At 46.8% G+C, this 15269-nt stretch overlaps 1 pseudogene; it reads left to right on the top strand.

Annotated features, from left to right (window-relative positions):
• Positions 1 to 3764, top strand: part of LOC122919858 — a 54304-nt pseudogene extending 50540 nt beyond the window's left edge.
• The last annotated feature ends 11505 nt before the right edge of the window (positions 3765 to 15269 follow it).

Genomic DNA, 15269 nt, shown 5'->3' with positions numbered 1-15269 from the left:
CCTTCCTGGATGTTTGTAGAATGGCGTCAGGGACGCATCACCCGCATTGTTCTTCAGGATGAGGACGTCACTACCAAAATCGAGTGTGATTGGAAGAGGCTGAACACACTGGCGCATTACCAGGTACGGGAATCTTGTTCTTACCCCTCTATTCTACCAGGTGTTCCCCTTCGTCTCCACTTTAGTCATGCCCTGTACTTCTCTCAGGTCACAGACGGTTCTACCGTGGCTCTGATTCCCAAGCAGGTGTCCGCCTACAACATCACCAACTCATTCACCTTCACGCGCTCCCTCAGCCGGTACGGTAGGTATCACAACCAGTATGGGTAGAGCACCATAGCGGGACCACTCTCCTACACCTCCTGTGTTTGACCTCTTTTTTATTTTTTTTAGAGAGTCTACTACGGACCTCGAGCAGCCCCGATAGCCTGCGCTCCCGAGCCCCGATGATCACGCCTGACCAGGAGACCGGCACCAAACTCTGGCACCTGGTCAAAAATCACGACCACACGGACCATAAGGAGGGCGACCGGGGCAGCAAGATGGTTTCGGAGATCTACCTTACCCGCTTATTGGCTACTAAGGTGAGAGCGAAACATCTGAGATAGGGACTGCGACGACTGCACAGTAGGCACACCCAATCTGTGAGGCTGATCCAACGCTCCTCTGCCGCCCCCTACAGGGAACCTTGCAGAAGTTTGTGGACGACCTGTTTGAGACGGTGTTCAGCACAGCGCACAGGGGCAGCGCCCTCCCGCTCGCCATCAAGTACATGTTTGACTTTTTGGACGAGCAGGCCGATCGAAGGCAGATTACAGACCCAGACGTCCGGCACACGTGGAAAAGCAACTGGTAAATAGCGCGAGGCTCACACCTTACACAAGGCTTGGCCTCCATTGAGGGCGGGGGGGGGGGGGGGGGGGAGTAAAAACGTGAAAAACTAGTGACTGACTTCACCACAAACCTCAAGGCTTCTGTTTAGAAATTAACCTCCTGCCTGTGCCGCTTCCAGCTTGCCGCTCCGATTTTGGGTGAACGTCATAAAGAACCCGCAGTTTGTCTTCGACATCCACAAGAGCAGCATCACCGACGCCTGCCTGTCCGTGGTGGCCCAGACCTTCATGGACTCTTGTTCCACCTCCGAACACCGGCTTGGCAAAGACTCGCCGAGTAACAAGCTGCTCTACGCCAAGGACATCCCGAACTACAAGACTTGGGTGGAGCGGTGAGTTGGAGGGGACTGGTTCAGAGCGTCACGCTGGTACTGCAGCTCAAGTGACGTTCCTTTAAGACCCTTCTAATCTTCTTGTGCAGGTATTACAGAGACATCAACAAGTTGGCGGCCATCAGCGACCAGGATATGGACGCCTACCTGGTGGAGCAATCCCGGCTGCACGCCAACGAGTTCAACTCGCTCAGCGCTCTCAGCGAGCTCTTCTTCTATGTGAACAAGTACCGGGAAGAGGTGAGAGGAGAGGGGGTAAAATGCTGTGTGCGCGCGCCCCCTACTGGGTGCAGTGTTAACCGTCCCTCGTGTTTGTCTCGTCAGATCCTCACCTCCCTGGATCGCGATTCTTATTGCCGGAAGCACAAGCTGCGGCAGAAGCTGGAACAAGTTATTAACATGGTCTCCAGTAACAGCTGAATCATGTGAAAACCCCCCATCTCTGTCCCTTCTTGTTCCCTCAACCTCCACTACCCCCGGACCCCAAGATGAATCAGAAACTGATAGGTAGGGGCCCGACCGGAGGCCGACATTACCACAAGGTGACGGGCAAACGTGCAAAAGCTATGGCACTGCCGCAGAGACTCAACACGAGCCGCCGATGGGACCTGTGCGACCAGTGCCTGAATCCTATACCCAGGTCAACAGCAGATCTTCACCAGCCATGGCACGGCACGTCCCATGGCATGCCCGCCTCCTCTATTCTCCTGTGTCCGCGTGACAAGGTGCCCGTCTTTCAGTGCCTTGTGCTTTGGGAGAAGCAGAGCAAGTGACTGCACACCGCTGTAATAATAATTGCTGACCACTGGGTGGTGCCAGTGCGCACAACAAGGTGCAAGCTCTGCCTGACTCCTTAAAGGGACCGCGTCCTCACCCACCACCCCCTCTGGTCCCTAGACTGCCGATCAGGAGCAGAGACCCAGTGAGGACATTCTGGATTTGGTGAAGCCATATGACTCAGAGGGACACCTGCCCCCTCCCCCACCCCTGTGTTTGTGACGATCCACTAATAATCTCAGTGCACTATTGTACCCCCCCGGTTTATTGCTGCTCCTCATATGTGTTTTCAGTGCATCCCCTTCCCGAGCAGGTGGAGCTACTACATATCTGTGACGTGAAACGAGGGGATCCCGAAATTAGGTTTCCTAGGTAGGAGGGACCCCCGTTATGTTAATGAGATTTTGTGCCATGCGATACCAGTGCCGTTTTGTTTGCAGGTGGATGCGAGCGGGCGTGCGGTTTTCCCACATCCCCTCCTTTGTAAATCATGTCCTGTGGAAAGACCGGAGTCAGGAAACGCGTCGTCGGGTGGCAGAGAGGGATTGGCAGCCGGCAGGTTCTTCTGCCGTGCCTCCTGATTTTTAACCCTTCACTTTGCCGTCCCTCCGAGTTCGTTCCGGGCTCTTGTTTTATTTTTTTTTAGACCTTGCTTTTTATATTTAATTTTATTTATTTAATTTATTCCTCCAGTGTTTTTATAAGAGAACCCGTCCGAGGCGCGAATGTGCGAGTGCGATTGTGAGGTGACGCCTCCCCCCCCCTCCCCCGTGGTGTGAGGTGTTACGTGGCAGGGAGCGTTCACTGCCATGAGCTTGAGTGCGTGTGATCAGCCCCCCCTCACCCCACTCCCAGAACCCAGGGGTGGGGGGCAGTCAGGACTGCCAGCCAATTGCTTGCGCCACCCCAGCGGGGGGGAGGGGGGCACAAACCAAAGCATCTACTAGAAAGCAATAAGGATCCACCAGGAACCCACACGCTGGCATCTCATTGCTTGTTAGCAACACCCCCTCCCCCACCTGGGCAGTCGCCGCCTGACCACCCATTTTGATACCCATTGACGCTTATCACATTAGGTTTTGTCCCTGTGCCAGGCCTTTCCTGCTGCTTCCCCACCCTCTATGGCTGTGTGACATACCGCGTCTGTCTGCCACCCTCATGCCCGTCACCAGGTTGCACCCGTAGGTACCTGAACCCCCTCCCTCCCTGGGTGATGGGTACATGACTGCCAATGTTCTTTGTTGCCAAACTGGAAACATTCCATAGTCGTGTTGGTGTGTGTGTGTGCGTGCGTACCTACCCGGCGATACCTCGCTCGCGCAGGGTTCCCTCCGTATGTAAATATGAAGAAGCATATATATACATATATATATATATTTTGTAAATCTGTGCCACTGTTCTGTATCCCCTCCCCCCCCCTCATCCTCCATAACCCCCTTCACTGTCCGTAACCATTTCTGCCGGAAGGAATGGCGACCTGCTGGGATGTGTTCTTGTCCAGCATCCAAGGAGTTAAAAAATAAAAAATCACCATTAAATGAAGGGATTTAGGTGCCTTAGTAACATACTCCACCCCATGGGATCTGATACAGAGGCGACACCATGACACGTGCAGGGTCCACAGTTTTTATCAGCACTTTACGTCTACGGTGGCAGCGGATCCGATACTGTGAGCATGGCGGTTTTATTTAATGATGGATTTTGCTTTTGTTTTTTTGTTGTTTTTTTTATTTTATTTACAAAATAAATGAATTCAAACTGAGTTTCCTGATCTGTTCTTATCTGTCCCTGCAAGAGCGACGAGAGGCGCCATACTGCTATCAGGTGTTACAGCAATGAGATCTTTCTTCATAGGAGCAGTATTATAGTAGTTATATTCTTGTACATAGGAGCAGTATTATAGTAGTTATATTCTTGTACATAGGAGCAGTATTATAGTAGTTATTTTCTTGTACATAGGAGCAGTATTATAGTAGTTATATTCTTGTACATAGGAGCGGTATTATAGTAGTTATATAACTGTACATAGGAGGCAGTATTATAGTAGTTATATTCTTGTACACAGGAGCAGTATTATAGTAGTTATATTCTTGTACATAGGAGGCAGTATTATAGTAGTTATATTCTTGTACATAGGAGCAGTATTATAGTAGTTATATTCTTGTACATAGGAGCAGTATTATAGTAGTTATATTCTTGCACATAGGAGCAGTATTATAGTAGTTATATTCTTGTACATAGGAGCAGTATTATAGTAGTTATATTCTTGTACATAGGAGGCAGTATTATAGTAGTTATATTCTTGTACATAGGAGCAGTATTATAGTAGTTATATTCTTGTACATAGGAGCAGTATTATAGTAGTTATATTCTTGTACATAGGAGCAGTATTATAGTAGTTATATTCTTGTACATAGGAGCAGTATTATAGTAGGTATATTCTTGTACATAGGCTCAGTATTATAGTAGTTATATTCTTGTACATAGGCTCAGTATTATAGTAGTTATATCCTTGTACATAGGAGCAGTATTATAGTAGTTGTATTCTTGTACATAGGAGCAGTATTATAGTAGTTGTATTCTTGTACATAGGAGCAGTATTATAGTAGTTATATTCTTGTACATAGGAGCAGTATTATAGTAGTTATATTCTTGTACATAGGAGCAGTATTATAGTAGTTATATTCTTGTACATAGGAGCAGTATTATAGTAGTTATATTCTTGTACATAGGAGCAGTATTATAGTAGTTATATTCTTGTACATAGGAGCAGTATTATAGTAGTTATATTCTTGTACATAGGCTCAGTATTATAGTAGTTATATTCTTGTACATAGGCTCAGTATTATAGTAGTTATATCCTTGTACATAGGAGCAGTATTATAGTAGTTGTATTCTTGTACATAGGAGCAGTATTATAGTAGTTATATTCTTGTACATAGGAGCAGTATTATAGTAGTTATATTCTTGTACATAGGAGCAGTATTATAGTAGTTATATTCTTGTACATAGGAGCAGTATTATAGTAGTTATATTCTTGTACATAGGAGCAGTATTATAGTAGTTATATTCTTGTACATAGGAGCAGTATTATAGTAGTTATATTCTTGTACATAGGCTCAGTATTATAGTAGTTATATTCTTGTACATAGGCTCAGTATTATAGTAGTTATATCCTTGTACATAGGAGCAGTATTATAGTAGTTATATTCTTGTACATAGGAGCAGTATTATAGTAGTTATATTCTTGTACATAGGAGCAGTATTATAGTAGTTATATTCTTGTACATAGGAGCAGTATTATAGTAGTTATATTCTTGTACATAGGAGGCAGTATTATAGTAGTTATATTCCTGTACATAGGAGCAGTATTATAGTAGTTATATTCTTGTACATAGGAGCAGTATTATAGTAGTTATATTCTTGTACATAGGAGCAGTATTATAGTAGTTATATTCTTGTACATAGGAGCAGTATTATAGTAGTTATATTCTTGTACATAGGAGCAGTATTATAGTAGTTATATTCTTGTACATAGGAGGCAGTATTATAGTAGTTATATTCTTGTACATAGGAGCAGTATTATAGTAGTTATATTCTTGTACATAGGAGCAGTATTAGTCCACAGGGATTATCGTTGAACTATGGAGGAAGCTTCTCTCATGGTAAGAACAATATGAGATCTTTATCCTTGCCATGATGGAAGTACTGTTTACTGTATATCTAATGATATGTGATTGGAGTTGCTCTAGTGTCTGGTACATGTGTATTTGTGGTTACTTTTTTGTTCACGTCCTTAAGTGAGTGACCCCCTTGCAGTGTCATCAGGATTATTTTATACCGTATATATAAATGTATAAAGTTAATGTATCTTTAATTATAAGAGCAAGAAAAATGTTCTCAAACCAAAGAATTCTGCTGGGGTGAAGTTTTATACTTGTGATATATAAGTCCACCGAGCACTGTGGTCACATACAGTCAGGTCCGTAAATATTGGGACATGGACACAATTCTAACATTTTCGTCTCTATACACCACCACAATGGATTAGAAATGAAACGGACAAGATGTGCTTTACCTGCAGACTGTCAGCTGTAATGTGAGGTATTTACATCTAAATCAGGTGAACGGTGCAGGAATTACAACAGTTTGCATCTGTGCCTCCCACTTGTTACAGGACAAAAAGTAATGGGACAATTGGCTTCTCAGCTGTTCCATGGCCGGGTGTGTGTTATCCCCTCATTATCCCAATTACAATGAGCCGATAAAAGGTCCAGAGGTCATTTCCAGTCTGCTATCTGCATTTGGAATCTGTTGCTGTCAACTCTCAAGATGAGATCCAAAGAGCTGTCACCATCAGTGAAGCCATCATTAGGCTGAAAAACACAACAAAACCATCAGAGAGATGGCAAAAACATTAGGCCTGGCCAAAACAACTGTTTGGAACATTCTTATAAAGAAGGAACGCACCGGTGAGCTCAGCAACACCAAAAGACCCAGAAGACCACGGAAAACAACTGTGGTGGATGACCGAAGAATTCTTTCCCTGGTGAAGAAAACACCCTTCACAACAGTTGGCCAGATCAAGAACACTCTCCAGGAGGTAGGTGTATGTGTGTCAAAGTCAACAATCAGGAGAAGACTTCACCAGAGTAAATACAGAGGGTTCACCACAAGATGGAAACCACTGGTGAGCCTCAAAAACAGGAAGGCCAGATTAGAGTTTGCCAAACAACATCTACAAAAGCCTTCACAGTTCTGGAACAATATACTATGGACAGATGAGACCAAGATCAACTTGTACCAGAGTGATGAGAAGAGTATGGAGAAGGAAAGGAACCGCTCATGGTCCTAAGCATGCCACCTCATCAGTGAAGCATGGTGGTGGTAGTGTCATGGTGTGGGCATGTATGGCTGCCAATGGAACTGCTTCTCCTGTATTTATTGATGATGTGACTGCTGACAAAAGCAGCAGGATGAATTCTGAAGTGTTTCGGGCAATATTATCTGCTCATATTCAGCCAAATGCTTCAGAACTCATTGGACGGCGCTTCACAGTGCAGATGGACAATGACCCAAAGCATACTGCAAAAGCAACCAAAGAGTTTAAGGGAAAGAAGTGGAAAGTTCTGCAATGGCCGAGTCAATCCCCGGACCTGAATCTGATTGAGCTGCATTTCACTTGCTGAAGACAAAACTGAAGGGAAAATGCCCCAAGAACAAGCAGGAACTGAAGACAGTTGCAGTAGAGGCCTGGCAGAGCATCACCAGGGATGAGACCAGCGTCTGGTGATGTCTATGCGTTCCAGACTTCAGGCTGTAATTGACTGCAAAGGATTTGCAACCAAGTATTAAAAAGTGAAAGTTTGATTTATGATTATTATTCTGTCCCATTACTTTTGGTCCTTAACAAGTGGGAGGCACAGATGCAAACTGCTGTAATTCCTGCACCGTTCACCTGATCTGGATGTAAATCCCCTCACATTAAAGCTGACAGTCTGCAGGTAAAGCTGACAGTCTGCAGGTAAAGCTGACAGTCTGCGGGTAAAGCTGACAGTCTGCAGGTAAAGCACATCTTGTTTGTTTCATTTCACATCCATTGTGGTGGTGTATAGAGCCAAAAATGTTAGAATTGTGTCGGTGTCCCAATATTTATGGACCGGACTGTATACCGACTGTCCGCCGAGCACCGTGGTCACATTTACCGACTGTCCACCGAGCACCGTGGTCACATTTACCGACTGTCCGCCGAGCACCGTGGTCACATTTACCGACTGTCCGCCGAGCACCGTGGTCACATTTACCGACTGTCCGCCGAGCACCGTGGTCACATTTACCGACTGTCCGCCGAGCACCGTGGTCACATTTACCGACTGTCCGCCGAGCACCGTGGTCACATTTACCGACTGTCCGCCGAGCACCGTGGTCACATTTACCGACTGTCCGCCGAGCACCGTGGTCACATTTACCGACTGTCCGCCGAGCACCGTGGTCACATTTACCGACTGTCCGCCGAGCACCGTGGTCACATTTACCGACTGTCCGCCGGGCACCGTGGTCACATTTACCGACTGTCCGCCGAGCACCGTGGTCACATTTACCGACTGTCCGCCGAGCACCGTGGTCACATTTACCGACTGTCCGCCGAGCACCGTGGTCACATTTACCGACTGTCCGCCGAGCACCGTGGTCACATTTACCGACTGTCCGCCGAGCACCGTGGTCACATTTACCGACTGTCCACCGAGCACCGTGGTCACATTACCCACAATTCCCTGTTTTACCCGTGATCAGAGTTGACCTTGTTGTAACGTTTCGCTCTCATCTGCCTGTAGGTGGCCCCTAACGCGCGGCTCCGACGTCCATTAGAATACAGGTTATTCCTTTGCTAGGCGCTAGTGACATGGATGAGGCGTGAGGCACCGCTGTGCTACACATTATGGAAGAGACAGGTATGTTTTAAAGAGAAATTCCATAGAAAACCGAAACAAATTCTGATGTGTGGAATATTTTCATGACATCATTTATCTGTGCCTGGGAAAGCTGAGTGACAACCAATATGGCTGCCATTACAAATTTGTCACATTTCCCATAATGCCCTTTTTGGTTTGCTCTATAAAATATGATGATTGATGATGCCTCGGTCTATGAAGACTTTACATGTGTTTTCAAAGCCAAAAAGCCAAGGAATACAGCGTTGAAATGGCTGAGAACAGGTGACAATAGATTTATACCAGGCGGACGTCATTTCTGCTGATATCTGCCCCGAGCCGTCACCAGGAATCCGTATAATGAGCTTTTCTGCTTGTTTGTCCTAGAGCTGCCTCTCCAGGGTTTTAATTGTAGGTTATAGAGGGTCTCCAACAGGGGGCGCTGGTAAAGTTCTATGTGCCCGTGTCACTTCTCTCTACATGTGCTCTTTGTGGTGACACGGTGTGACATCACAGCCTACGCTAAGGTTTTTTGCGGATCTGTCATGGATCTGCAAAAACACCTCCGTTCCAATAATACAACCGCATGCATCCGTAATGAACGGATCCGGTTGTATTATGTCTTCTATAGCAAAGACGGATCCGTCATGGGGGATGGATCCAATTTTCTATTGTCAGAGAAAACGGATCGGTCCCCACTGACTTACATTGTGTGCCAGGACGGATCCGTTTCGTTCAGCTTCATCAGGCAGACAGCAAAACGCTGCAGGCGGAATAGAGACTGATCGGAGGCAAACTGATACCTTCTGAGCGGAGCCTTTTCCATTCAGAATGCATTAGGGCAAAACTGATCCGTTTTGGACGCTTGTGAGAGTCTGACGGATCTCAAAAACGGAAAGCCAAAACGCAAGTGTGAAAGTTGCCTTATCCAATATGCATCATAAACTGGGTGATGTCATCACTCCTCCCTCTCCCACACAGTGACATCAGCAGCTACCACTGTGATGTCACTGCTTCAACATCAGTGCCTACTTAAAACTGCTACATAAACTGTGATCTTATCGCTCCTCCCACTCGGTGACATCACCAGCTGCTTACTCACCTGCCATTATGTGACATCACTGCTCCAAAGCAATGACATCACTGCCTACTTCCATCTGCTACCTAATCCGTGTGATCTCATCACTCCATCCCACTCAGTTCCATCAGCAGCTGCTTACTAATGTCCCACTGTGACGTCACTGCTCCAACATCAGTGCCTACACAATGATCAACTGTGATGTTATTGCTCCTCCCACTCGGTGACGTCACCAGCTGCTTACTAACCTGCCACTATGTGACCTCCCTACTAGGTGACATCACCTACATGGACTTCTTTTGTACTTAGTGACGTCACCCGCTGCACTTTACCCTGACATTGTGACCTTTTTGCTCTCAAGCAGTGACATCTGTGCCTTATCCAATCTACTACACAGATTGTGTGATCTCATCGCTCCTCCTACTCAGTGACATCATCACCTACATGGACTTGGTGACATCACTCGCTGCACTCTAACCAGCTGCTGAAACTCTATTATGTGCTCACATTTCCTACTTCCTATGAGTACCAGACTCGGTCAGTACTTGGTGACCCCACCACCGGCTCTCCAATCTGCTGCATAGACTGTATGAACAATGTACAGTGACATCACCGCATGGGCCGGGCTAACGTGATGACATCATCAGCAGATAATAACGGTCGTGTGCACTCTTTATGACCTGGAGGACTGTCATTGGGCTGAATGCTGTTGGGTGGTCCGTCCGGCTGAGGGTCACTTGGGGCCACTCAGTCATGGAGCGTCCTCGGCCCAGCGTCTCGCACATTACTCCATGGTGAAGACATTAGGCACCATATCAATAAGCTGTCTGCTCCCTCCTCGGGGCCTGGCTGACGATGACCATTGTATAAACTGGTATGAGCGCAGCGCTGGATTATGTTATCACCCGCTCCAGATACACATTCCAGTAAGGTTTCCTCTTCCAGTATCCATCACCCCAGTATTCCCAGCAGCACGCCCTGATTTATGCCCCTGTCTGCTGGAAGAGGTCCTGAGCGGAGCTCACACCAGGCCTGGGACGACATGGCGCTTACACGTGTCAGGGGGAAGATTTACAGACTGAGGCTCCACAGATGTCTTCTGGATTCTTCCCCCATCTCCGGCCTTGTGTAGTCCCTCGTAGTGTGCTGTGGACGCTTCCTAGTGCCATACAGTGCCCACGTAGCGTCGCACAGTGCCCATATAATACTGTACTTTGCCCACAGTGGCCATATTGTTCAGAGAGTGCCATACTGTAAAGGGCGAGCCACGTTCATCACCCGCAGGTGGGTCCGAGACCCTGTGTGACCAGAGCAGGGAGTACGTGTGTGTCTATAGGACCACAGAGTAAGGGTCCAGTCACACATCTGCAAAATGGGTCCGGATCCGTTCCGCAACGTTGCGAAACTGATCTGGACCCATTCATTTTCAATGGGGCCGCAAAAGATGCGGACAGCGCACAGTGTGCTTCTGCTTCCGCACTTCCGTTCCGCAAAAAAATAGAACATGTCCTATTCTTGTCCGCAGACACGGACAAGAAAAGGCATTTCTGTTTAAGTGCCAGCCATGTGCGGACCGCAAAACACTTGCGGACGTGTGACTGGACTCTAATGTACCGTCTCCGTCAGTCACGTAGAAGAGAACAGAGCCGTGGTCCATGTAGGATCCTTGGAATATCTCATCCTATCCTCAGTTTCCCTTCCTAAAACGACCCCGGTGTATATTTCAGGGGTAGACAAAATAATGTGACATCCCGGAGTCGCAGTTTAAATTCATTGCCATGTATACTGGCGCTGATACAGGAGAACGCCCCAAAAATTAGACTCCCAGTAACCCCCCCCCCCCCCCCCCCCCCCCCATGTAAGAATAGCTGATGGTGCAGAGGCCTGGAAATCCCATTATCAGTGCCTGATGCTGGAGCACACTGCCATCTGGTGGCAGGGATGGGAATAGATTTTGAGCTGCTCTTTAATTTTCTATTTCCTTTCATCTGGATGTAAATTTGGTAAAATCTCATCCACAATCTTACACCCCGCAGATTTTCCACCCATAATTCTGCGGGAGGTTCCCTTGTAGTATTACACAGCTGACAGTCGCAGATGATCCACTGCAACTCACAGTTTTTTCAGTGTTTTTTCAGAACCAGGAAGACCAGGATGCACAGTACTATAAAACTCCCATTGCAGTTCTGTAGGATCACACTGAAGCATGATGAGGTGAGCGAATATATATATATATATATATATATATATATATATATATATAATGTGATGACTCAGGAACAGTTCATTTCACGTGTGGCCTCTTGAAGGCGCTATCCTTCCATCATATGTATCTAGGGTCACAGTCAGCCGATTATGAGGTCATTGCTTGTATGTAATAATATAGAAGATGATGGAAAAAAGAGCCAGAAGGGGGCGCTCTGCTTCACGCATTGCGGATGCAGGACACAAGAGGTAAGATCATGTCGACCATATGTTGCGGGGTCTGCAGCCATATTCTGCCCCTCTCTCCCAATGCTCCTGTACTTCTCTGTCTGATACTCCAGAACATGTTATAATCCCACACCTGCTGGATTAGAGGACTATTAATACCCATAGGTAGCTCTATCTCCCCTGTGCCAGGTGCACCAGCAGTGCCACAAACACAATGTGCCCCTGCGGCTGCACCCCTCATTACCTCACTTATCCCTCTGCCCCATCCGTGTTGTCCGGTAAGCTGCGTACCTGCTCCGCAGCCCTCCAGAAACCCCAAGAAACATGAGAGATCTTTGCTGAGCTTGTTGGCAGAAGATGCTACACTGGGAGCTCCTGGGGCGTCTCACTCATTCCCATTCTTACTTCTGGACTTGAGACCAAAGAGCCACCCTCCATAGACCAACAGGTGAGGCGTTCAGGGGTTTGTGGACTGCTGATGTTGCAGGATCCAATATAAATTCATCAGAGTGCTGCTCTCTCTGCTCTCCCCCTCCCTTCTCTGTGTGCGAGATAGCAGCAGGGAGGGGGAGGGTGTTGTACATAGTAAATTAGAGTGTTAAGAAGGGGAGAGGATTCAAGGAGGGAGGGTAAGGTTGGAGATGAGAAGGAAAACAACCACACAAGGTTGTCTGCTAGGGGGGGGAAGAAAAATCCTACGAGTTGTGCATAAGTCTAGAGAGAGGCGAGTGTTCATACCAGACTGCGGGGGTAATCTCATAGCTGTGCAGAGGGAATACAGCGTTCACAGCAGATTGGAGGGAGGGGGTATCGCACAAGTTGGCACTCACTACAGACTCTGTGGAGGGAGGTAGAATCGCACAAGCTGTGTATGAGTGTAGAGAGATGAGGTCACTCACAGCAGACTCTGCAGAGGGAAGGGGGCTCACACAAGCTGTGTAGAGAGATGAGGTCACTCACAGCAGACTCTGCAGAGGGAAGGGGGATCACACAAGCTGTGTAGAGGGATGAGGTCACTCTCAGCAGACTCTGCAGAGGGAAGGGGGCTCACACAAGCGGTGTAGAGAGAAGAGAGTGCTCATAGCGGACTCTGCAGGAGAGGGAGGGGGAAATAAGCCGAGGAAGGAGAGCACTCTAAGCAGACTGTGGAGGGAGGGGGGAGTCGCACAAGCTGTGTAGAAAAAGAGGGCGCTCACAGCGGATTCTGCAGAGGGAGGGAGGGGGAATCACATGAGCTGTGTATGAGTGTAGAGAGATGAGGTCACTCACAGCAGACTCTGCAGAGGGAAGGGGGCTCACAGAAGCTGTGTAGAGAGATGAGGTCACTCGCGGCAGACTCTGCAGAGGGAAGGGGGCTCACACAAGCTGTGTAGAGAGATGAGGTCACTCACAGCAGACTCTGCAGAGGGAAGGGGGCTCACACAAGCTGTGTAGAGAGATGAGGTCACTCACAGCAGACTCTGCAGAGGGAAGGGGGCTCACACAAGCTGTGTAGAGAGATGAGGTCACTCACAGCAGACTCTGCAGAGGGAAGGGGGATCACACAAGCTGTGTAGAGAGATGAGGTCACTCACAGCAGACTCTGCAGAGGGAAGGGGGATCACACAAGCTGTGTAGAGAGATGAGGTCACTCACAGCAGACTCTGCAGAGGGAAGGGGGATCACACAAGCTGTGTAGAGAGATGAGGTCACTCACAGCAGACTCTGCAGAGGGAAGGGGGATCACACAAGCTGTGTAGAGAGATGAGGTCACTCACAGCAGACTCTGCAGAGGGAAGGGGGATCACACAAGCTGTGTAGAGGGATGAGGTCACTCACAGCAGACTCTGCAGAGGGAAGGGGGATCACACAAGCTGTGTAGAGAGATGAGGTCACTCACAGCGGATTCTGCAAGCTGTAAATAGGTGTAGAGGGAGGACAGTGCTCATAGCAGACTCTGCAGGGAATTACACATTCCTTAGCATCAGTGTTTGTCAGCACAAGGTAGCGTAGATCTGTCATATGCTGCAGAAGGGAAATCACTCCAGGAATGAGGCTGTGCTGATACATGAGAGCTAGTGAAGCCAGCAGCATCCTGGACACACAGATCAATCTATTACTGGAAGGGACACAGCCACATAAGAAAAGTCTTACACAAGAAACAAATTACACATGAATGACAGGGGTTATGAAAATAAATGAAGATTGTAGACTGAAATTTAACGCAAAGAAACGTAAACATGTAAAGATTATTTTTGTCAAAATATTATTTTTTTGTTATGTTAATTATCATTCACTGACGAAAAGTAGTCTAATAATGGTTAGGACCTAACCTGGGTAAGGTTTATTAACAAATAATTTTACAAATGCCTAGGAAGGCAATAAGACCTATCTTGACCCAGGTGAAATTTAATACTTCACTTTTATTATTATATATATTAAAATCTGAATTACTAAGTGAGTGCTCATTTTATTTACCTTTAATAACTATTTTACAAACCCAAAAAAATAAAAATTATATTAAAAATTCAGTCAGCACTCCACTAGAGAATTGAGATGTTGAATGGCAATGACAGGGCGTGGAGGGGTGCACTACCTCCCACCCTATTGTAATGCAGGGCAATGCCGTATTACTTAGTGCAGGGCTGTTGCCAACTCAATATTGTTGTCAGTATGGCAGTGTAAAGCAGTGGGGAACAGGTGACATCAACCCACTGTCAGAGGAATGCTAATGACCCCCCTATACACGTGAGGCCAGCTTAATGCCAGACCACAGATAGCCCTACAAGCTATAGTGCACACCATAAGTTTGTGTTTGAACTGAATAGCTTCATTGTTCTCTCTGTCCAGCCGGACTACATCTCAATAGAGAGAACAATCAAGCTATTTAGTTCAAACACAAGCTCATGGTATGTACTATAGCTTGTAGGGCTATCTGTGGTCTGGCATTTAGCTGGCCTTACGTGTATAAGGGGGTCATTAGCGCCTGTTCCCCACTGCTTTACACTGCCATACTGACAACAATATTCAGTTGGCAACAGCCCTGCACTAAGTAATACGGCATTTCCCTGCATTACAATAGGGTGGGAGGTAGTGCACCCCTCCACGCCCCGTCATTGCCATTCAACATCTCAATTCTCTAGTGGAGTGCTGACTGTATTTTTAATATAATATATATATTTTTTGGTTTGTAAAATAGTTAATAAAGGTAAATAAAATGAGCACTCACTTAGTAATTCTGATTTTAATATATATAATAATAAAAGTGAAGTATTACATTTCACCTGGGTCAAGATAGGTCTTATTGCCTTCCTAGGCATTTGTAAAATTATTTCTTAAAAATAGT

The sequence above is a fragment of the Bufo gargarizans genome, chromosome 9 (assembly GCF_014858855.1).
Source record: "Bufo gargarizans isolate SCDJY-AF-19 chromosome 9, ASM1485885v1, whole genome shotgun sequence".
Lineage (NCBI taxonomy): Eukaryota > Metazoa > Chordata > Amphibia > Anura > Bufonidae > Bufo > Bufo gargarizans.
Note: the sequence above shows the minus strand (reverse complement) of the source record. Positions and strands in the feature narration are given on the sequence as shown.